The following is a 24446-nucleotide window of genomic DNA, read 5'->3' on the forward strand; positions in this document are numbered from 1 at the left end:
CACTTCACATGCAAGATAAAGCACTGTTTCATATAAAAGCAGTTTCTTTTTTTTTTTTTTCCAAAGCCTGGAGCCGCCTATGTTAATGTTTGAATTATTACTGAGCTGCAAATGGGAGCCAATGGCCTGTTAGCGTGTTAACTGTACATTCCAAAGCCAGGTGGCAGGTGGGGACCATCGCTTTCTCCTCAATCATGTTTTCACATTATATAAACCACATCTCACTTCCCCGCACTAACTATGCCCCAGACAAAGAGAAGATACAGGGAGGGACCCACAGAGCCATCAGCTTTCAGAAGGACAGAGAATGGATTGGAAGAGCTCCAATGGGCAGCAACCTTGGCAACAACAAAAAGCATTTTAATGACTATAAAGAGTTGAAACTTGACCCTCATGGAAGCTGAAATAGAGATGGCTACTCCCTCAGGGGTTAAGAAATTGTGGCAGACAGATTGGAACATTAGTTTAAAGGTAATAAAAGCTACCATGACCTCCTCTTCTATGCCTGAAGCAGTCATCTTGCTGGGGTAAAGATGTTCACATTTTACCCAGGGAGAGAGAGAGAGAGAGAGAGAGAGAGAGAGAGAGAGAGACAAAGTATGAGTGGGGGAGGGGAAGAGAGAGACAGAGATACAGAATCTGAAGCAGGCTCCAGGCTCTGAGCTGTTGGTGGAGAGCCCAACATGGGGCTCGAACTCAGGAACTGTGAGACCATGACCTGAGCAGAAGTTGAGTGTTTACTGACTGTGCCAGCCAGGTGCCCCTCATTCCACACCAGTTTTAAAAGGGCCGTTTCACCCTGCTGAAATAAACCCTCAGAACACAGCGGCATGAGACAGTAAGGAGCGCGTGAACAGGAAGAGGACTCCAGGACAGCATTAGGGGAACCAAGAGGATAGGACAGGTACTGGCCTGGGGGAGCCCAGAGCCAGAGGGTCAGTAACCCACAAGCAGGTTTTGCTGCCCTTCGTGCACATAAAGAAAGAGTGAGAAGGTGAAGAGGGCTGAGGTGAGGGTGGCAGGTGCCACAGCTCTGGGGGGTTCTGTCCACAGCCTGAACATGGGTGCAGAGGGGGCCTGCGGAGGAGAGAGGGGACCTGGTGAAGGGAGATGCATCACTCACTCAACAGACTGGGATTTTTCCATGCTTAGCAGAAGCCACATGAGATAGAAGAGTGGATAAGAAGGACTCCTCTGTAGCACTTAGCAGATCATAAATGTTCAGCAAACAAGTGTTGCAGAGCCAAATGGCCCTCCTTGCTCAAGGATCTCAGGATGAGAGCCCGTGAAAGCCAAATTCTCCCATATGTAGGTTCAGAGCCCCGGGGTGTCCCAGCCAGAGCCAGAGCAGCTAGGATGCCTGGGGATCTATGCACCTTCAATCAGGACACCTTCCCAGAAGAGACACCGAGTGCCACATGATTTGGCACTAGCATAAGTAAGCTATTCCCAACTGTAACATTGGAAGCAGCACCTCGTGCTCCCCCAGAAACAGGACCCCTCTAGGCAGTGAGGGATAGGATTGAAAAGATGGAACAAAAAAGAGGTCCTTTTCCTTGAAGGAAAACTCCTTTGTGAAAGAGAACTGGAAACAGCCTGCAAGACACACCACTGTCCTTGATTAAGTCTTTTTCCTGTTAGGAGGTGCAACATGGTAAAGAGTAACCAAGAGACGGGATGGTCTGCAACCAGACTGAACCACTGAGGAAGGAAGAAACAAAAGAAGTGGGTTCAGTATCCCACAAGGTTCTTTAGCTGTAAGCAATTCCTATCAGGAGGCAGCAAGGAAGGAAGGGAACAAGAGAAAGGAACAGAAAAGAAAGAAAAGACCAGGAAAATGAGGAAATAGAAAAGATAAAAAAGAAAGAGGAGTTTATCAGAATAGAGGGAAGCTCAGAGAATCCAAGATGCTGGGAAGGACAGGCGCCCAATCGGCCTCTGCGGTGCCCTAGATGGCGAGAGCCCCTGGGCCAGCTCTTCTGAGCACAGTGCCAACATCTCCAGTCTGGATCCAACATCCACGGACAAGAGTCCACTCATGTGCTCACTGCACCTAGTGCTATGAGCAACAAGTCCTGAAATCAGGAACAGGAAGATCCCCCAAATACAAGAGGGGTACTTAACAAACAAGGCAATGAGATGCGAAGTGCATGAAATAAAAGAGGCCATTGCCTACAACCCCTTAGCTGCCCAGCACATGCATACCTTACACATGTAGATTCAGAAACATGTGTACACACACACACACACACACACACACACACACACGTCCAGATGGGGTTTGGAGCCAAGCTATCAGAGTTTGAATCCTGGCTTTACCAACGTATGACCATAGCAGAGATATTTAAGCTTTATGCGACTAGGGGCACCTGGGTGGCTCAGTGAGTCAAGTGTCTGACATAAGCTCAGGTCATAATCTCACAGTTTGTGGGTTGGAGCCCTGCCAGCACAGAGCCTGGAGCCTGCTTTGGATTCTGTCTCCCTCTCTCTCTGCCCTCTCCTGCTTGCACTCCGTGTCTCTCTCTCCCTCTCTCAAAAATAAATAAACACTAAAAAAAATTTTAAATAAACTTTCTGTGACTATTTCCTCATTCATAAAACAGGGATAATATCCTTATCAAGGCTTTCTCTGGAGGGATCAAATAAATAATGCATGTGAACTTTTCACACAGTTTCTGGCACCCACTAAATGACCAGTAAGTATTAATTATGGAGTTTCCTTGCAGACACTCCAAAAAAAATGTCCCCATCTACCATGGTGCTCCCACCTCATCCTTTTAACAGGAAGCAGTCTGGAGTCAATCTAGTTACCATATCCAACTTCAAGCCCTAGACTTCTGGGTAACATTCATTTCTCCTGTCTCAATATTCGACTGCCTACAGACTAAATGGTCAACATATCCACCATAACTGACATATCTTACTACATCATGGAGAAGGGAAGAAAATAAATCATTTCAAGATTGTATGACCCACAGAGCAAGGAGACAGAGAAAGAATCCTGTTCTTTATCCAACCCCTTTCCCCAATCCTGAGGGGTAGATGTAAGATTCCAACAAGACCAGGCCCTGGCTATTAGGCAGAATCTCGGGAGCAAAGAGGTGAAATTGGTGGTACTGTCCCTCAACACCCAACACTCCTAGCTCTTATTCTGGGCTTGCTGGACAACCTCCTGATCATGAGAACAGTCCCATAGCCTCTAAGAACTTCCACCAGAGCAACATGACCAGCTGGTCATCTGGTAGACCTCGGGTCCACTTACAATTAGGAAACTGACTTTTATAGTACAAATCTGAAGAAGTTCATCTGAAGTTAGCCTGACCAAAGCAATCTCTTTCAGGACTTGATTCTCCTTTATATAAACTAACTGAGGCCCTGGGGCATGCACCTAAAGAACAGTGATTTATTAAAGTAGTATGGGAAGATACACCTTTATCCCTGCCTTATTTCTAAGGCAGTGGCTGGAAAGTTCCAAAGTAGAGAGAGTACAAGATCCTGTCTCTCAACTATGCTCTTGTCAGGGCACCTAGGTGGCTCAGTTGGTTAAGCATCTGACTTTACCACAGATCATGATCCCATGGTTCGTGAGTTTGAGCCATGCATCAGGCTCTCTGCTGTCTGTGCTGAGTCTACTTTGAATCCTCTGTCTCCCCTCACTCTGCTTCTCCCCGACTCACTCTCTCTTTCTCTCAAAAATAAACAAAATTTTTTTTAAATGCTCTCCTCACTAACCTTAATGAAGATCATTCATTCACTCTTCCAAAAAGACCATATTAAGCCACTTCACTGTGTCAGGCTCCATGATGTACAAGAAAGGGAGCTAAACCAGAAGCCAGGAGACCTAGCTTTTATTCCCAGCTGTGTGATCCTGGGCAGCGTGTTATCCTCCGAGTCTGCAGGCCCCACAGTCACACAATGGACGCATGATGTGGGTCACAATGATCTGGCATGGCTTACTCGCCTGAATCACCCCCAATTCTATGCAAGTTGGAGGGACTCACATTCCAGCTGGTCATCTCTGGCCAAGAGTGTCCTTTGCCAAGTCCAGCAAAGCTGCTAGACGCCTTCTGGAGGGAGGTATGGCCAGGCCCAGACGGCTTATTAAAACAGGAAGTTCTTGTGATGGCAAACTAGCCATTGAGAAAAGGCGTGCGAGTGAACTGAAACATCTGAGCCTCCCATTTACTTTGGATGATTTTTAAATTTCACTTTGGCTAAAGAAATCAGCCCATCTGTCTGGCTTCTGGAACAATTAGAGAACAGGGCAGAACTTAAAAAGCAGAAAATGAAACAAACAAACAACAAAACGTGGGAAATACAACCAAGAAAGAGACGCTTAAGGCCTTGACTGTGCCCCAGAGAAGAAGAGAGATGGCAACTACATCATAGGACTAGACACACAAATGCTGGGCCTGAGGGGGACACTTCCAAACCAGGGGCTGCTCTGCCCCTATCTGCCTCGGGACCCGCAGGTAGTGTGCATGCCAGAGCAAGGCAAAGAGCTGACCCAGTTTCCCTCTATGTAAGCAGCACCAAGCAAGAGCACAATGTCCCATCCCTTGCCTAACACAGGGGCACACCATGGAGGCTCTCTCAGGGAGGGTAAGACCAAGTCAACTGTATCCAAGGTCTTCCAACAATGGCCCATTCCCACTTTGGTCTGGTCTAGTCCAGGCTGGATGATCCCCGGCCTGAAGGCAATAATGGACACAAAGCAAGTCATCCACACTCTGGAGAAGATTCAAAACACTGTTCCAATTGGCATTGCTGCACACAGCACAGGAGAAAGAGCAGGCTTAAGACGAGACCATCGTAGGAAGCCAGAAACATCAAGAGACACCCCAAGGCCACACAGCAAACATAAACACTCTAAGACCTGGTCCAATCTCATTTCACACAGCATCTAGAACATGGAAGGGAAGTTTCTCAGAGAGCTGACAGGCTGGGAGTTTACACAAGTGCGGGGGGTGGGGAGGACGTGGAAACAACCAACAGACCACCGGGGATTTGGAGTTTGACTAGGGTGGCAGGCCAAGGGAGTTATGGGGTTGTAGTTATTTTTATACTACCTCCTGAAAGGAGCAGTAAGAAGAAAAAGGGGCCAGGATAAAGTAAGACAAAAGGAACACTGGCAGTGAAGGAGAACATCACCCGAAGGTGTGCAAAGAAGCTCACCCAGAGAGAGAGCCGAAAGGCAGCAGCTGGGAGCAAGCCGACCCCTTTCTTTCATCCCAGTAGAGAAAGCAGGGCACTTTCCAATATCTCCAGTGCTGGTGCCCCATCTTCTCCCTCATTCTGTGATCCCGGCTTCTCTAAAGCTCCCCCCAGCCCTGTTCCCAGAGGACAGGACGGTTCCCAGCTCAGGCATTATCTGATGAACTCCCTTTCCCTACTGCTGAGGGGAATACCCAAGGATTCATGCACAACCTACTACGTGCTCCCCACGGGGCATCTGGGGCTGCCGGCTCAGACCCAGGGTGGCACCCCCTAAGGCCAATGTGGAGCCAGTTGCTAGAGGAGCAGGAAATCTGTCCAGGCAGCTCGTGACCCCCCAGGGCCCTCCTGGGCCTGTTCACTAATGTAAGAAGGTGAGAGCACTTGTGGGAGAGGCTACAACTGGGGGTTGCTGCATTGTGGGAACAGTACTGGGGGCCCTGAGGAAGACAGCCCTGTGGGGCATTTAACTCCACTGTCAGGGGCCCGACAGCTCTGGACAGAAAAGATATCAGGCAGATACAGAGGGCTTTGGTGGGGGACATGGGAGGGAACGTCACTACTGCTACTCACACATCTCCATAGTCTGTCTGCTCCACAACCTTTTTATTGTCCTTTCGCATCCCTAGTCCTGCTCCAGGACCAGGGCTGGAAATTTCTAGAAAGCCCAGCCATCTGCCTTCAGCAGGCTCTGTACTCTACCAGCACAGCACACTTCCCTTTGCACAGCCTTCCTCCAGGTCTGCCCTTTCTGCCCACTTGGGATCATCCCCTCCCTTCTTGCTTCCTGTCCAACTCTGGAGACTGTGCTCTCCCACATTGATACCCTTTCTTTTTCTACACGTCCAGGCCCTCAGACAGTACTGCTCACAGCCCAGGCATCCCCTGGCTCTCCAGCCCCACTCACCATCACAATCCCTGAAGCAGGAGATCCCCTGAGCTGGCTGTGAACAGCGACCAGAATGGAACCATTTCCTGGCACATGGATGATGACTGCTTGGAGGTCTCACTGGGGGTCCCTGGTTGAGGCTCCCCACGTGACCCTCATCCCATATACAGCTTCTCTAGGCTCAAGTCCTTAACTTCATTCCTTCCTGGACAGTTCAAGTTCTAGCACATTGTAAGCCCATGGGACATTCTCAGATATTTGTTGAATTAGCACATAAATGCAGGAATAGATGACATACATCCTCAAGGTACCTCTCCTCCAACAAGTCTCTGTAGTTGGTATGTATTTCTGAACTTCTGCCTGTCAGAATCACTCATTCTGCACCAGCTTGGGGGCTCCTGGATGGCTCAGTCAGTTAAACATCCAACTCCTGATCTTGGCTCAGGTCTTGATCTCAGGGTTGGGAATTAAAGCCCTGCATTGGGCTCCATGCTGGGCATGAAGCCTACTTTTTAAAAAAGTTAATAAAAACATCCAATTTGTCTGGTTATAAAGTTCTTAAGTGGCCCTAGGTGACTCAGTGGGTTAAGTGTTTGATTTCGGCTCAGATCATGATCTCATGGCTTGTGAGTTCGAGCCCCATGTCGGACTTTGTGCTGACAGCTCAGAGGCTGGAGCCTGTTTCAGTTCTGTGTCTCCCTCTCTCTCTGTCCCTCCGCCATTCACATTCTGTCTCACTCTGTCTCTCAAAAATGAATAAACATTAAAAAAAACCTTTTTTTAATTAAAAAAAAATGTCTTAAATTCCATCCATGTCCCGTGGGTGGAAACCGAGTTTTTCTAACTACATGCTTCCATGCAGGACCGTTCCCTTCTGTCCTTAAAGTTCAAAACTGTTGCCAGACCTTCTGAACTTCGGGTCCGTCTTCATAGCACTAAACGTGATGCACCCAGACCTGGGGACTTGATGACGCTCATCATTTCACGCACAAACCACCACGTGTAAAATATTCTTGCCAAAAATAGTGACCCAAAATCAAGGTGCTAGAGGTAACTTCCAATTACAGGAGACACAGAGGACAGAAGAACAAGTTAACTGATGAGCTTCACAGACCAATCCAGATGATGGGACATTCTGTAAAACAACTAGTTCAGTTTCTAGATCATGAGAAAAAGTTTTTTTTTAATAGGGGCATGCTCTACATTAAAACAGACTTTTACACATTGCAACTCTTCCTTCTCTGTCACTGCATAACAAATGACCCCAAAATTGTGTGGCTTCAGACAACCATAAACATTTATGATCCCAAAATATCTGTGGGTCGGAGACTGGGAAGTGCATTCGGCAGGTGGTGGGAGCTCAGAGAGTCTCAGAAGGACGCAGGTAGGATGGGAGTAGAGGTCACGGACTTGCCTGAAGGTCTGGCTGGAAGTGAGGAGGCACCTGAGTCTGCCTGTTCCTGTACATCCACGGTGGCAGGAGGCTGCAGTGCCTCCCCACATAGCCATGGGCTGTTGAGCGTCCTCAGGACAGGACACGTGGCCTCCTCATGGTGAACACCCTCCAGGAGAGCACTGGGAGGAAGAGCCACAGTCACGTACAGCCCAGTCCTGAAAGCCATATGCTGTTCCTTGTGCCACATTCCTTACTAAAAGCAAAGCACTAAATCCAGCCCACATGCAAAGCAAGAAGAATTAGCATCCATCTTTTCAAAAAAGGGGTGTGAAAAAATTTGAGGACAGAGCTTAAAAACAGCAGAGCAAACAAAGATAATGTAGGGACGTGGTTTTTGGATTGTGATGACGACAAACCAACTGTAAAGACACTTTATAAATACTCAGGGAAATTTTATTATTACAAGACCAAAGATTATTGTCAATTTTAGTAGGTATGATCATCCCATTGTTAGCTGTGAGAGAAAATATCCATGTTTTTAGAGATATATCCTAAATATGTAGAAAGGGCACACCTGGGTGGCTCAGGTAATTGAATGTCTGACTTCAACTCAGGTCATGATCTCGGGGTTTGTGAGATCAAGCTATGCAACGGGCTCTGCGCTCACAGCACAGAGCCTGCTTGGGATTTTCTCTCTCCCTCTCTCTCTGCCCCTCCTCTGCATTCGCATACTCTCTCTCAAATAAATAAACACTTTTTTTAAAAAAAGAGTAAATCTTAAAAGTTCTCATCACAAGAAAAGAATTCACAACTATGTATGGTGACAGATGTTAAATATATTTACTGTGGTGACCAGTTTGCAGTTTACACAAATACAGAATCACTATGTTGTACACCTGAAACTAATAATAATGTTATGTGTTGACTATACCTCAGCAAAAAAAATAAATAAAATACTTCAGCAAAAAATTAAAAGAAAGACAATAAAATGAAAGAGGAAAGAAGAACAAGATTCAAAAAGGAGGCAAACAGGACAAATTTTCATGACTGTCACAATCTGGGTGGTAGGTGCCTAAGGGAATTTACTGTATTAACTCTCTACTTCTGTGTATGCCTGCAATTTTTCAGAATAAAAATTTGCTTTCAACTGCTGCCAGGCAATTTTAGAGGCAGATCTCTCTTCACTTACGCCGCCTGAAGCACAGTGAGCCTTTTCAATGTGCACATACTTGTCTCCTCTCTGCTCAGTGCTTTCTTGTATAATATCTTTATTCCTTCCATTTCATCTGCTCTGCTCACTTCTCCAAAAGCCCCACACCTTCACTCTCTGCCCTCCATGTCTGTCATCTTTTCCATGCTTGGATTCCTCTGTGTCTTGTGTATGTAATCAGCAGCGGCCTGGGTAAGCAAGCCAAGAGAGTGTGACACTAGGGTGGGAAGCGTGCCTGTAGGACCTCGAAAAGCAGGGGCTCCCTGTGGGGCCGTCCCAAGCGGCTCCTTATCAAGAAGTGTCCCTCAGGAACTCCCTCTCCCCCTGACAGTCCTCCCAGGGTCCAAGGAGTCCATCCTCACCAGCATCCATCAGAAGAGAGACTCCTGGCAAAGCCCCCGAGGCACTTCACACCTGGCTGCTCCCCGCCATCAACAGGAGTTCAGAAAGGAAAAGCCACGGCGGGTTCCATGCTGGCTTATTTTATTTTATTCTATTCTCCTGATTTTATTTCTTTTTTGTGTTTTCCTTCACCAAAATGCATACCTGTCCCCAAACAACCTAGGCCATTTTTAACCTCTGCTGCTCCCTTCCTGCCCGTGAGTCGCAGTCTGTTAACAACGGTCTGAAATTGTCTTTAAAACGACAGCAATAGAAAAGCCTATTTGCCAACCTGCCAATGTAGGTCTGTTTCGTCACAAGCAAACCAGGGCCTCTGCAAGCCGAGGAAGCACCACACATCTTCATAATGGAGCACACTGAATTTTTACTACCCCTCATTTTATAAAGTCCTAAGCTTCGGGAATGTATTTCTTGGAGACCTGCTCCGCTGCTCCAGTCATGTGAAAGAGGGAGAGAGAAAATAAAGCTAAATCATGACAGGATCACCAAAGCTAGCATTCACTTCTCCACCGCCAATTTTCGGACTCTTAAAGGTAAGGCATCGGTCTCTGGGGCTGGAAATGCAGAGAAAGAAATGGTGGGCAGAAGTGCGTGTTAGCCAGACTCCACCGTCCTTGACCTTAATGCTATCGGGGCCCACGGAGACAGACTGGACTGGGCCTGGGGGTTGCAGGACTGGAATCCTTCACACAGGGTCTTGCAGGCCATGTCACGGGGGCTTCCAGGGAGGATGGGCTTGGCCCTTTGGGAAGGAAAATCATGGAGGACGTGCTCAGTTGCATTCTAGCAAAATTCTTTCTGTCCACAGTGTGAAGGATGAACTGGAAGAAGTAAGAACGAAGGCAGGAAGGCTTCTTAGGCCTTGTCTTAAAGGCTGGAACACCAGTTACTACTTTAATTCCAGCAGTGTTTGTATACTTGACCCACTTCTTTTTTCATTTAATTTTTTTTTAATTTTAGAGAGAGACAGAGTATGCACAAGTGGGAGAGAGGTGCTGAAGGAGAGACAGAGAGAGAGAGAGAGCCTGAGAGAGAATCCCAAGTAGGCTTCATTCTCAGTGCATGGGGCTCGATGACCTGAGCCAAAATTGAGTCAGAGGCTCAGCTGACTAAGCCACCCAGGCACCCCAGCCTGATCCACTTCTGTGGGCATTTCTGGACCACAGGTTGTGACCTAGTAAGAGAAACCACAGGTCACACACAACGCCACAAACTTTCTGTAATGGTGCCTTCAGTCTTCTGTGAAAAATATAGCAGAAGAGGGGTGCCTGGGTGGCTCAGTAGGTTGAGTGTCCAACTCCTGATTTCAGCTCACAGTCGTGGGATTGAGCCCCACCTCAGGCTCTGCGTCGGACATGGAGCCTGCTTGGGAATATCTCTCTCCCTCTGCCTCTCCCCTGCTCGCATGCTCTCTCTTTCTTCTGAAAGAAGGAAAGAAAGAGTGATAGAGAGAATGAAAGAAATAACAAAAGAACGAAGGAAGGAGGAAGGAAGGAAAGAAAGAAGGAAGGAAGGAAGGAAGGAAGGAAGGAAGGAAGGAAGGAAGGAAGGAAGGAAGGAAAGAAGGAAGGAAGGAAGGAAGGGAGAAAAAGAAAATAACAGAAGGAAAGTGAGATTTAAAGCAACAACCTTGAACCTGCCAGGTGAGGAAAATAATGTAACTGATTTTGGAACTGTGATGCTTTAGCTATTTATCCACAGTATCACCTGTAACCCCCTCATCGCTCACCTGGATGCACAGTGAATGGGCCACCGCATCACAGTCCGGACAAGCGATGCCAGGGGCATGTGAGTCAGGGAAGCGCTGGCGGAGAGGGAAAGCAGGAAACAGCCCCCAAGGGAAGGAAGTAGAGCCAAAGCCCTCGGTCCTCCTGCCTTTGCTGAGCAGTGTCTCAACTGCATGTGCAACTTGCTGCTGTCCAGGCTGCAGTGCAGCTCGCAGATTTCAGATGAAGTCCAGCCTTGTCAGTGTGAAATGGGGATCCAACAAGCTGAGTCATTGATTCTGGGAGCAGTCGGCATCCCCCCACTGGAAATATGCCTACAATATCGGGGGGCGGGGTTGTACTGTGCATAGGAAGGAGGGGGACTGAGGATATCCTTGAGGCCTTCCTGGGCAGTGTCTATATTTCTTGGGGCTCAGAGTAACCAGACAGCTCTAGAACATGCTCACCTCTTCTATGGCTCACTGACTAGAAGCATTCCATCCATGTCCTGACCAGGCTGCCTCACTGAGCCAAATGGAAAGAGTCAATGGGCGTCTCTGTCTCTCTCTCTCTCTCTCTCTCTCTCTCTCTCTCTCTCTCTCACTGATAGGCAGTCCCAGAGCACAGAGACTTATTGGATTACAGGCTTCCTAATTAGATTTCCTTGGAGTTTTCTCTCTGAAGAGTTCAGTCTCTGAGCTGTAAACTTGCTAGTTTGCTTGTCTGTGGGTTTTCTTGTAAGACAAAGAACATTTCAGATTGCATATTGTGGCCTCCACCTGTGAAGGTTATGGGAGGTGGATGTGGTCTGAGCCGCTCCTGTCTCCTCCTGTGACCTGGGCAGGGCCCCAGTTGTAACCCTAGGGCCTGAGGATAGATCACACGGACAAGGATTTGTGAGCTTGAAAAGGCTCCCAATTCCCTCTTCTGCCTGCACCACCCGGATGTGCTTGGCCACGGCGATGGAGAGTGAGTAGCTGTCACTATCCAAGAACTTACCTTGCTTCTCCAAATGGCCTGCTTGGCCGTGACGCCTTGTTATGCTATCCCTTACCTGCCGCCTCCTTTCTTCTGGAAGAGCTGACATGCTTGTCCAAGAACAGATAAGGTTCTCAGGTGGGAGATGAAAGAAAGGGCTTTTGGTGATAGTGAGTAAGTGGCCCCCACATGGATGGCCAAAGACATCCCAGGGTCACGAGCCTGGGATATAGGAGTCGTGGACGCCTACTGATATAAATGGAGCTTTCACATCAATGAGGCGGCAGAGCCTAGACCAGGGCCCCACAGACCGTATCCCTTCTCCTTCTCACTGTCTGCCCAGAAGTTTGCAGGGGTCCTCGGCTGGAGGCTTGCAGGAGCCTCCATGCAAAGAAAAGTTGCTGCCATGGAAATCACTGTGTTGGCACTCACCCGTCAATTGCCTTCCCCTGCAACATCCCCTTATGCAGGCAGCTGCAGCTCTCAGCCCACCACCAGACAGCAGGAGGGCCACACCACTGCTGACGAACACCTCCTGTCATTTTTATACACCCATCACTAGGAGGCTCGAGGTTCCATCAGACTACGTCTTTGGGAAGAGCTCCCATGTTTATCTTGCCCACTCACACCAAGAGTGAAATCCAAAGACAGATTAATAAATAAAAGAATATAAATTAAATAAATAGATAGAAGGAATTTCTGAGAAGAGCAGAAATCACCCATTTGGGTCTTTATCCATCATTAAACCAGCCACCCCACAATCCGATCTGGGAACTCTTGTAAATTTCCAAGGGCCCAACGGCAGGACAAAGAGCCTTTAGGAGGGAGAGCTCACATTTACTGAGCACCAAGCGTGGGCCAGGTGCTGCGCTAAACACTTTGCCTTCATGATCGCCTCTGATCCCCACAACAGCTCTGTGAGGAAAGCAAATTATCAGCCCCATTTTGTAAATGAGAAAACTGAGGGCTGGAGAGGAAAAGGAGACTGCTAAAAGGCACTCAACTATTAAGGGGGAGAACAGAGATCTGGAGCCAAACATAAGCTCTTCAGTGCTGAGCAATACCACCTTTCAAAGCTGGAAGGGAGTTGTTTCAATCTGCTTATACTACGGATCGACACATGTCCAAACTCCAAAGCAGGAGAGTATTTTCTCCTGTAAGCACATGCTTCAGGTCCGGCCCCTGCCCTGCATCCATCCATAAAGCAACCCAGATCCATTTTGTTAATGCCTCAATCTTGATATTAAAATACTTGTGACATTCAAACCGGGATCCTCAGCCTGACCCAGAAAGTGTGTGTCAACCCACCCCCAGTTCCCACTCCCCCACACCAAATCCCACCGCAGGCCATGCAATGTTCACCCACTGATTGAAATAATGCAATTAGGGGATAGAGAAAATCCATTCCACACGGTGCCATCTGCATTCTCCTCTGACAGCTAATTTGATTGGCACTCTCTAATCAATAAAGCACTCTGGCAGCAGCCGGATAATTCACCTCGATTTTTCCTACACCATTTATAAGTGAAAAACACTCCCTATCCTGCTTCTGCCAGTGACCCAGGGCCAGGTGGTGAGCCTCTAAGACAAAAGGCCCATGAAATGGTATGGGATGTACTAAAGGTGAGTCACGTTGGATTCACACAGCCAGTTCCGCCTTGTGAATGGGTGCCATTCTTGGCTGGAAGTGACGGTACCTGTGCTTGTGTTTCCCCGCCCTACTCATTCTCTAGTGGAATAGAAAGGAAGCCCAGCCTAGGCGACATAGGTGGCCCCCAGCAGTCTCCATCTGGTAAGAACCTGAATCTTGCTCCTTTTACCGTACTGAAGAGTTTGAAGCTCAGGATGGCTGGAGGAGTAGACAGATGGACAGAAAGGTGGACGGATGAGTGGATGGGTGGGTAGGCGAATATACATGCAGGCATATGAAACAGCAAAGGAAGGATAAAGAGAGACAGGGTTGGGGGAAGTAAAGAAGAGGCTGGCATGACTGACATAAATACAGGGCGCTGCCCTATTAATCCTGTGCTGATGACACACTCCTGGTTCATGGTGACCAGATACCTTAGGTTAGATTCCCTAGAAACAAGAACTAAGACAGGGATTTGGGTCCCTGTGATCTACCGAGCAACTAGTCTCAGGAATATTTATTAGACTCAACAAATAGCACTGGGAAGGATGGGGGAGCAGTGCAAGGCAGAGGAAGGAGCAAGCGAGGATATGGGTGTAGCTGGGGTCTGACCTCAGCTGGGTACTGTGCCACCAACTGCCCCCAAAAGTTGGTCTCACCTTGAGGCAACTGGGGTGATCTTTTGTACCCCTTTGTCTGTCAGCTACTGGCCCAGGAGGGAGCAGAGGGGGCACAACATCCTGGGAGAAGGAAGCTCCCACTTGGCAGGGGACAGGGGGCAGTTCCTAGAGAACTCACAACCCACAGCAGCCGGGGAATGGGAACTCTGGTAGGAAAGGCAGTCAGGACGGGCACCAGGAGCAACCACCGCATCATGTCATACACTGCAAGAGCCAGAGAGCCCCAAAGAGTCAGAAAGCCCTACCCCCACTCTCCGCCAAGCAAGATGCTCAGGGCATCACAACACCTGACAGGTATCAATTCCCTCTGCTCTGTTGGGTGGCCTCAAGCATTGCTTTTTCCACAGGTCATTCTTTAAAAAGCTAACCCAGTGGCTCTGTCAGTTGAGCATCTGACTTCGACTCAGGTCATGATCTCTCATTCCTGGGTCTGAGTCCTGCATCAGGCTCTGTGCTGACAGCACAGACCCTGGAGCCTGCTTCGGTTTTGGTGTCCTCTGTCTCGCTCTCTGCCCCTCCCCCACTCACACTGTGTCTCTCAAAAAGTAAAATGAAAAATGTTACCAAAAAAAAATTTAAAGCTAATCCAGCATGGCACAATGGGTCAGTGTGACCTCTTTCTGAGCCCTCATGGCGGAGGATGGATGTAAGATGTGGCTTAGGAGATGTTTCTATCTTTAAGTAGACATTCTGGACCTTGTAACTCATCATTGGCTTCTAAAATCTTTGGAAGACTCCGGCACTCTCTCTCCCCAAGAACCATCACCTCTCTAGGACCAACAGTCCCATATCATGATACACCACGTCCCATTAACTGCTGCTTCTGGACCCTGCAAAAGGGAGGTGTGAACATGGCATTTTGCCCACATAGCCTTCTCTCACGGGGGTCACAACATCAGTGCTGTGGACATCTGCACCCTCTAACCTCAGGTCAGTCTACATGGTGAGAAAGCAACTCATTAATTTCAATGCAAATACAGTCATTCATCTTGGTGCTTGGCCCACATGATGCCAAGGGACAAGCAAGTCTGCCCTGTGGGATGGAATGAGCACACAGACTTTGGGCGAGACACACCCAGACACCATTACAAATGCCCTCTCATGCTCGCAAACCTCAGCTCCCCAAAACCTGATGGCTCATAAACACTGGCTAAGCACAATGACCACCACCCCGAAAGAAGAAAAGTGTGTCCCAAAAAGAAAGAGTCATGATACAGGAAGAAATAAAAGCTGTTTTCAAGGTGACAAAGATAACTACACAGCGATGGATAAGGGAAATCTCAGATGTAACAGCTGTCTGGCAGACTTTTATACAAAGTTGGTACACACAGAGGCGCAGTAGACCCAATGGGGACACACGGAATGCCTGAGTAAGGAGAGTCCCTCAGCCCTCAGGCAGGTGGCCTGCAGAGGGGTGGCCCTAAGGAGACAGTGATATGGAAAGACATTATGAAGGGAAAACTATATGAAAGGCTCAATTAGCTACTGGAAATTAAATTGTTTCCTCCTCTGGGGACTGATGGCTCTTCCATTTGAACTCTGTGAATTAGAGGTCCCTGTGGGCTCCGTCATCTATCTCCCTGGGGCAACTATGTGCACACCAGAGGGCGACTGGGGTGTCCAGGCAGAGAGCTGGCTAATGGACCACAGGGGCGTGCGCAGTGGAGATCAAAGTCCACAGGCTGAAATGTGATGCGTCTCACGTAGATTTACCATCACCCCCCATGTCCTCTAATGTCTCTTAAACTCCTTTTTAAAACTTTTCCTTCTTTATTTTCTCCCTTCAGATCTTCAGTCTGATTATTTTCTGCTGATCCAGCTTCTAGCTTACTATTCTTCTCTTAGTTGTGTTTAATCTTGTGTTAAATCCATGTGTTGAATTCTTTGGTGTTTAACTTTTACTTCTAGAATTTTCACTTGATTCCTTTTTAATGGACTGTGATTTTATGATGAATTTCAGCATCTTTTCTTCTATTTTCCTGAGAAAATTAGTCATAATTATTCTAGAGCTTGTGTCTGACAATTTTAGAATCTGGATAAAGTATGAGTCTATCTCTGCTGTATTTTTTATTGGATTTTAGTCATTTCATCTCATTTCCTGCAATACAGTAATTTTGGATTGAGTGTTAGTCATTGTGTATGAAAAAGTATAAAGCCTGTGGATAATTTTGTCTTCCAGAGAGGATTTATTTTTCTTTTTTATTTCTTCTTTTTCAAAGTTTATTTATTTATTTTGTGAGGGGGAGGAAGGTCAGCAATAGAGGGAGGGAGGGAGGGAGGGAGGGAGAGAGAGAGAATCCCAAGCAGGCTCTGGACTGTCAGCGCAGAGCTCAATGCAGGCCTTGACTCATGAATTGCAAGATTATGACCTGAGCCAAAATCAAGAATTGGATGCTTAACTGACTGAGCCACCCAGGTGCCCCTTTTCATTTTTAGACATACAGTACCGGCAGATCATCTTGATCTACTAGGAAGAGAAATTCCTATTTACCATCAACCCGCTGGAGATTCATCTGTATGATTTGTTTGCTACTTTCAGATTTGATAGGATCGGCAAAGAAAATATTTGAGTATTCCTTTTAGCTCAGGTCATGATCTTGTGGATGGTGAGTTTGACCCCTGCATCAGGCTCTGTGCTGACAGCCTGGAGCCTGGAGCCTGCTTGGGATTCTCTCTCTCTGTCTCTCTCTCTGTCACTCTCTCTCTCAAAAATAAATAAACTTTTTTTTAAAAAAAGAGAGAGAAACGATTGTAAAACCATAGAATACAAGTTCTCATTTTCATAAGTGAGGTGGCTCAGGCTCTAGGGAAGGCAGAGACCAAAGGTCGTAGGGCAGGTTAATAGAAAGAACAACCCCACACCACAGAAGTCTGGAGAACACTTCTCTGGAAAGGGCAGAGGATCTAGAAAAAGACTCAAACCCTCTCTTGGTAGCAAGTCCTTACACTGCAATATTTATAACATAGTCCTTCTGCCCAAATGCATGGACTTCAAAGTCACAGACCTGAGTTCAAAGGCTGTCTCTACAACTTACTGTCTTTGTGACCTTGGAAAAGTTACTTCACTTCTCTGTACCCTGGTTTCCCCACCTGTACAAAAGGACTGATAATCATGCATGATCACAATCTCAGGGATTTGTATAAGGATTATATGAAGCAATTCAGATGAAGCGCTCAGCAAATTAAATTCTTTCAGATCTAATAGTAAATTCCCAAGTAAATGGTAGGTGCTGAAATTTATGAATCAAAATCATTTATCATTATCTGTAAATAGATACTAGCAGGCAGGGATAGGAGTAAATTCAAGTCGTGTCCTTTGTGAAATTTCAGTAAACCTTTATTGTTTGCCATCCTGAATTTACCCCCCCCCAAAAAAGTTACTTATTTCCATTTGATTCCCTTAAAACTCAGTGTGTACCCCAAGGGTAGGTCTTGTGAGCTCCTTCTGTCCACCAGCAACTGGTTCAGGAGCAGTCACATAAGCCCAGCCAGTCAGATTGGGGTGAATCTCAGGGATTGCCAGAAAAGTGGATGCTAAGACGTTTCTACTTACTGCTTGATGTGAATGAGGAAGCCTGTAGCCCCGGGACCTGCTGGCAGCCAACGGGGGCCCATCTAGGGAGCCACCCAAAAGCAAGTGCAGACAAACGGAAAGAATCTGTGTCCTTGATGACATTATTGAGTTCCTGGATCAATCCTCACCTGAAGTTATCTCTAGACTTTTCTATTAACCAAACCAGCAAATTTTCTTCATGGTTTGAGCCAGTTTGATTTTCTCTTCTTTTCTTTTCTTTTGTCACTTGCAATGCAAATATTCATAATCATTAACACTGATCTTAAATGTCAAACCCCACCTTCCCCCTTTGCAAGTTGGAACTAACCTAAGCACAGTTGAAATTCTCCTTTTCTTAAGAATAAATGGCATGGGTAGGGAGTGAGGGGGTGCATGGGTGCCTGGGTGGCTCAGTCCATTAAGCATCTGACTTTGCCTCAGGTCATGATCTCACAGTTAGTGAGTTCCAGCCATGTGGGGCTTTGTGTGACAGCTCAGAACCTGGAGCCTACTTTGGATTCTGTGTCTCCTTCTTTCTCTGCCCCGCCCCTGCTTGTGCTCTCTCTCAAAAATAAGTAAGTATTAAAAATAAATAAATAAATGGCATGAGAGTGCCTGGGTGGCTCAGTTGGTTAAGCATCCGACTCTTGATTTTGGCTTAGGTCATGATCTCACAGTGCTGTCAGCACAGAGCCTGCTTGGGATTCTCTCTCTGCCTCTCTCTTTGTCCCTCCCCTGTTCCGCTTGCTCACTCTCTCTCTCTCTCTCTCTCTCAATAAATAAATAAATAAACTTAAAAAATAATAATAATAAATGGCATGATATTCTCTGGTTTTTCTAAGACCCTGGTCAGGACCTTGATTCTGTGGTTTCTAGCCCTGTGTCAGAGACAAGCCCCGCTCTCTCTGTATGTGACAAGTGCCTCACATAATTGAGGCTTTGATCCTCTAAAGCCTATGGCCTCTGCTGTGCTGTGAGACCCACAGATGAGGCCGTCACCAGGCACCAAGACATCCCTTTGTAGGCCCTGCCCTGCTGCAGAGCGTGTGGGTGATGACACTATGGAGCAGAGGCAGCTGTGACTGAACTCAGCTCTTTGCTCCAGCAGAAATCAAAGCCCTGGCTCCTCACCCCTCTTCCCCGGGAGCCCAGCATTACACCACCAGGGACAAAAAGCCATATTATCGGCTTGACACATTTTCCTCCATCTCTCTCCTCTTTCCGCTGCTCAGACTAAATACAAGCATTCAGCCAGGCCTGGGCTGGACCAAGATGCACCTTCCTGTCCACTAAAGAACGGATGCATGTGGGAACTGAATGGTTCCCCTGGAGGATTTTAAACATTCCACTTGGGTTTCCATGGTAATTTTACAGAGCCGGCACTCAATAAGTGTTTGTTAAATTGAATTTATTGAAGAGTAAAGTGCATCGGATATTCCTATACCTGGACTGTACTGCCACAGAAAATGCTCTGGCCTGAAAAAGGGACAATCTGACTTAGTGGCAGGAAATTCTACCAACTTTGGGGTCAAGGCTGTTGGTTCTCATGGATGAGGACTCAGCTCGGGCTTGTCTCCTCCATCTGTACCCAGAGGATGGTATTCTTTAAGAAATTATAGTGGCTTAGGTGAAAAAGAAAAACTCAGTGTTCAAAAGAAACACTCACTTCTGGCCCCTTTTGCCAGGACCAGAAAGGTTTGCAGAGTGAGGATATTTGCTTATCAGGGCAGACGTAGCCCTTCCCATGGATATACCCCATGGGCCCCCTGTGGATCTAGCTTCCCTTCCAACTGCATGATCCCCAAGCTTTGTCTTTATTGGAAAACGTTTTAGACCTGGATTAGAATTTAACAGGCAAAATTGCTGCATAAGAACAAAAAGTAAAAAGTCACCAGCCCCAACAGGGAATCAATAGTATGCAAGTCAATAAACACATAAGAATCCAAGCCATGGAGGCTCTTGGTGGGACAGAGGGAAGGGTTACAATTTCTATGTTTTTAATTTACTTTTTTGGTAATCTCTACACCCAACATGGGGCTCAAACTCATAATCCTTAGCCAGCCAGCCACCCCAGGCTGCAATTTTTAAATTCACATATAGCATCTACACAGATTGATGTTCCCTTTGCCAGAGATCCAAACAAATATAAACACCACCTTCCCCAAGCAGGCCAAACCTGTGACAGCCGGGCTGTGTTGCTAATAAGTCATCTCCTCGGCAGAAACAGAATGAAATGTCAATGTCAAGGTGCCCTGCCCTTTGACCTTTCAGGCTCAGGAGACTCGTCCACAAAAACTTTCCTCGGGGCCGAATCTGCCTGGCAGATTTATCCACACACCAACTCCCATTCCATGTGCTGAAACTGCCACTAGTCAGCTTTGTTAAAACTACCAACTGTCATTTTGTCAATAGGTACAGCCCATTGCTGAGGTCAGATCGATTCCACAACAAAGTTCTGAGTGACAACATTTCCCCTGGAGGGGCTCCAGGAGCCTCTGCTTTTGCACCCCCCTCACGTTAATGACAAACAAGTTCCCCATGATGGATACACCCGCAATTAATATCGAAGGGACAGTTAATGATTTCAAGGCACCGCTATACAGGCCTCATATTTCAAATTTAAAACTCTCCTTTCAGAGTAGGATTGGTTTTCAAAGCCGAGAAATGAATGCTAATATATTAGGCGAAACAAGTTTTTTGATGCCTCAAAAAATAAAGCAACGAAAATGAATAGTAAGGACTCCACTCAGTTGAGACAACTCCATTATCCTTGAAACACTCACAGTAAGACTCTGTACTAGAGGCCGGTCTTATCACTCCTTGTTTCACAGGACTTGAGATCCACAGATCAGGGATTCAAAAGTGTACAACATACATCATTCTGAGGAAGGAGCACATCAGTTAGCAAACAAGCTTTAAATATGTATGTGGTTCTCTTTCTCTCTCATCTATAGGCCACTGGAGATGATTTTAAATGAAAGTTCATGAACCTAGACAGCTCTGTCCATCTTTCAGAGACATGTGCACACAGTTATTTATAAATTTCTTCTAAAGGAAAACAAAAAATTTACAAAGCAAAAAAAATTTTTTTTCATTTTATTTCTGAATCACAAAATCACTTTGGCTTGTGAATCTGGGGAATTTGCTTTCTAAATGGTGTGACTTCAACCCCCTCCCCCCAAGCAGTAAAACATAATTTCTGGCCCCAAAAGCCAGACAAACTGCTAGCAGTGATCAAATGAAACACCAATTCCAACCTAAATGAACAAGAAGAAAGAAGGGTATTGCAAAAAGACATGGACAGTTTGCAAAGAGCTGTGTTCTCCTTTCACCAAGAAAAAAAGAGAGACAGAGAAATTGAGTAGACATTTAGGTAATAAAATGACCAAATTAGCCGTTGAAAATAACAATGGCAGACCAGCACGAACTGCTATACTGTCTAACCCAGCAGTGGGAATAAAGAGCAGAAGAAAAAGCCCTTACCCCTAGGTGGAGGCTGAAGGAAAGTCTCCAATAAGTCCTCCTGGCCACCAGGGGTGCTGTGAAAAGAGATGAGATGCTTCTCTTTGGATAGCACATGGCTGAGAGGCCATACCTTAGCCCTGCCACATCCTCCCCACTGTTCATTTTGCCTAATGTGGGCCTTCTCCCACAGGTGTCCTTTGGGGACTGGGGCTTCCTGCCATCTGCTGCAGTGAGAGCAGAGAAAGCAGGACCTCGGAGGCTGGGGCACAGGGCCAGTCCAGTGTACTAACGGTGCCACCCCCGTTATTCTATAAAAACATAAGATTTCCCCCCTCCAACTTTCTCCAGCTAGCTCTGGCAGGCCTATAGCTCAGGGACTAGCCCAGAGAACCCAACCCCAGTGATTCTATCAAAGGAGTTGGCACCTGGTAATTTAACGGCCCTTTACTGCAACACTGATCAATCCTGATTGCAATTCCCACAACACAAAGCAACCACTGTTAGTAACAACCTCTCGTTTGTGCAGAGACCTCTGGATCTCCCAGAATTATGCTTACAACAAATTGCCTCAATCAGCCCACCCCAGCCAGATGTATGAGTCCAACATGAGGCTCTTAAGCTCTTTGGTCACCAATTAAAAAAAAAGAAACAGGTTAAGAGAGAATATAAACCAAGATAGATTATGTAACCAGGCTCTAATAAGATCTACTGATTAGAGAATGAATGTAGGTTAATTTTCTTTTTGTTTTTGTTAGCGCCTAAAGAGCTGCTGGCCAACTTCTGTATGTCCTTGATTGCATTCCTGTCCCCTGCTTCTCGGCTGCTGCTGGCTTCCTCCTGGGCTTAGATCTTGCCTGGGTCCTGGGGTAAGTCGGGAGCAAGCCCAGAGGATGACTTAGGTCACGTTGGTGGGGAGGGGGGAGGGAGTCCCGAGGGCAATTAAAAGGCTGAGCTACTCAGTTTTGAGCCCCTAAACCCTAACTTCAACCAATGACCCCCCCCGCCCCGTCCCTATGGAGTCTCTGGGGGAAATTAATGCATACAAGACAAAAGGACGTTTCTAAATTGCTAACTGGGGATTTGCATGCCTTCCCCGAGAGCTGCTCAGGGTGTTGGGTAGATGGGCCAGATGGAAAGGCCCTTTGCTCTGGGCCAAAGGCAGCAGAGTTAGCCAAGCGCTTCTCCTTAAACACAGACAAACCCAACATGGTGGCCCAGTCAAGCCTTCCAACTGTGGAGGCAGCAGCGCCAGTCACGGCGGCTCAACCACGTGGGGAACAGGTGGAAGGAGGCAGGGAGAGAGAGCTGAGACCATAGGTCAGAGATTTTTCAAGAGATGCTCTCTTGTGATGGAGCTGGAGGAGCAAACTTAGAGGCCAAGGTGGAGAGCAGACGTGAGACTGTAGGAACCCTCAGGCCCCTCAAGGTGCCGGCACCAGGCCTTGGGGCAGGAGGAGGTGGGGGTCAGAGGTGAAGGAACCTCTAGGGGCACTGGGTTGCTTGTGGGTGGATAATAAGTCAGAGGAGCCCATTCTGATTTCTCAGCACTGCCCTGCAGTTGGCCATCAGCTGGGGTCCGGGCACTCCAGGGATACAATGACAATGGACTTCAAACAATTTGCATGGGCAACCAGAGGACAGGCAGAATGCTGGGAGCAGGGGGCACATGAGAACCAGAGTGAATGGACTGAGGCATAGGTGCTCTTTCAGGATTTCAAGTTGAGCACTTCTAGTGACCAGGCCCTGTTCTGAGACCAGCCTGAGGATTCCAAGCCAGCACCACTACCAGCCCATTTTGTACGAATCAGAAAATGTGCCATGCCCCTGGGTGGACACAACACACCACACAGGTTGGTATCACAGTGTAGACCAGATTTCAGACCCTATTTGCTCCCTCAGCTGAGCACCTCTGAGCAGTGCACAACCTGCTCGAGTGTCCAGCTGTTCAGTGAAAGAACAGCTGAAATCGAAGGGCAGAGGCCCATCCACATGGTGCCGATACCTAATAACGTGTTCCCAACTTGCCCTTCCCAAAGCTGCCACCGTCTGTGTCATGTGGAGGGGACAAAGCAGGGATCACCAGCCTGTTGAACCAATGAGCAGCCAGAACTGGGAGCCAGGCTTGCACGCTTATGTCACAGCCCAGCTCTTCCCTCCCTCAAGCCCTGCCACCTTCTCAGCTCTGTCCCAAGGTGCAAGTATCAAAAATAAAAGTATCACTAAATCACTAATCCCTGAGTCTTAGAAATGACTTGAATGGAGGTTAAGAAAGGAATATTTAAGGCTGGCATTGTAATAGCTCCAGAGACATGGTGAAAATCCCTTAACAAAGGTTATTTAATCCACCTTCATCTTAAGTGAAACGTGTGCTGCAAAGGGAAATAGGTCACAAAATCCTATTCTCTCCAGGAGTTCCCAATCTGGATCTGTAGGGATTCACTCCACCACAGGGTAAGCTGGCCAAGATTACTGGAAGGTGTGGGGAGTCGGAAGAGAATCTTATTTTGACCCAAGAAGCAAGTTGAAGCCAGGTGAGCCCTTCACAAAGCGATCCCAGGAAAACATAGGACCGAGGGGGTTCCTAAGAAATCCTCTTTTCTCGTAGGTGCCTGACCTACTAATTACCTAGAAAATCCAGGGCAGGTGTTTGCTTCACCAATTAATTATTCAAAAAAGCCCAGAGCAGTGGGGAATTGAAGCAAAACGTTGGCGGAAAGTGCTTTTTTGGAGAATCTCTGCACACTCTCTGGGCCCATTTCTCACTGCTTGAATCTCTGAGGATGCCTGATATCTCATAAGGAAAAAAGGAGATTTTCTGAATCAAGCTTGCACTTCCTCCCATCACAGCCCAAGTGTCTGACGTGCAGTCTTAGGACAGGCAGGGGTCTTCATGAACAGGAAGATCATGAGCAGGCAAGGGTGGCTGTGTGTCTCTGGGTCACAGGGCCAGTGATGGCTCATGGGAAGAGAAAAGCATGAAGGAAAACAAGTCTCTAGAATGGGAGCAAGAACCTCACCCCAGAGGGCTCCAAGGAGCACGGCCACCTCACCATCCCAGGCTCCTATCATGCTAATTGGCCTTAGTGATTCTTCTGCAAAAACACCCCCAATGTGCTGGGCAAGGGCCCAGGACAAAAGTGTGTCTGAATGATGGTGGTCTTGTTAGTCCCTGTCTCTGGGGTCCCTCCCTCCACAGCCAGAGAGCTGAGACAGGGGTCCTCTCTTCCCTCTACTTGCACATCGACCATGACCTATCCATCTTCGCCATGGGCAGAAGACCACAGCCCTAAGAGTCATCCACAGTCCTCTCCGTACCCACAGAG

The 24446-nt window shown here is 47.3% G+C and overlaps 1 protein-coding gene across 1 annotated transcript in view; it reads right to left on the reverse strand.

The window, feature by feature from the left end:
- The window catches only part of FSTL4 (follistatin like 4), a 526907-nt gene extending 508878 nt beyond the window's left edge, over positions 1 to 18029 (reverse strand). The window contains exon 1 of the mRNA XM_029941169.1: positions 17659 to 18029. The gene's annotated coding sequence lies outside the window, so the exon portion shown is untranslated. The remainder of the gene's footprint in view (positions 1 to 17658) is intronic.
- Positions 18030 to 24446: the final 6417 nt, after the last annotated feature.

The sequence above is a fragment of the Suricata suricatta genome, chromosome 6 (assembly GCF_006229205.1).
Source record: "Suricata suricatta isolate VVHF042 chromosome 6, meerkat_22Aug2017_6uvM2_HiC, whole genome shotgun sequence".
Classification (NCBI taxonomy): Eukaryota; Metazoa; Chordata; class Mammalia; order Carnivora; family Herpestidae; genus Suricata; species Suricata suricatta.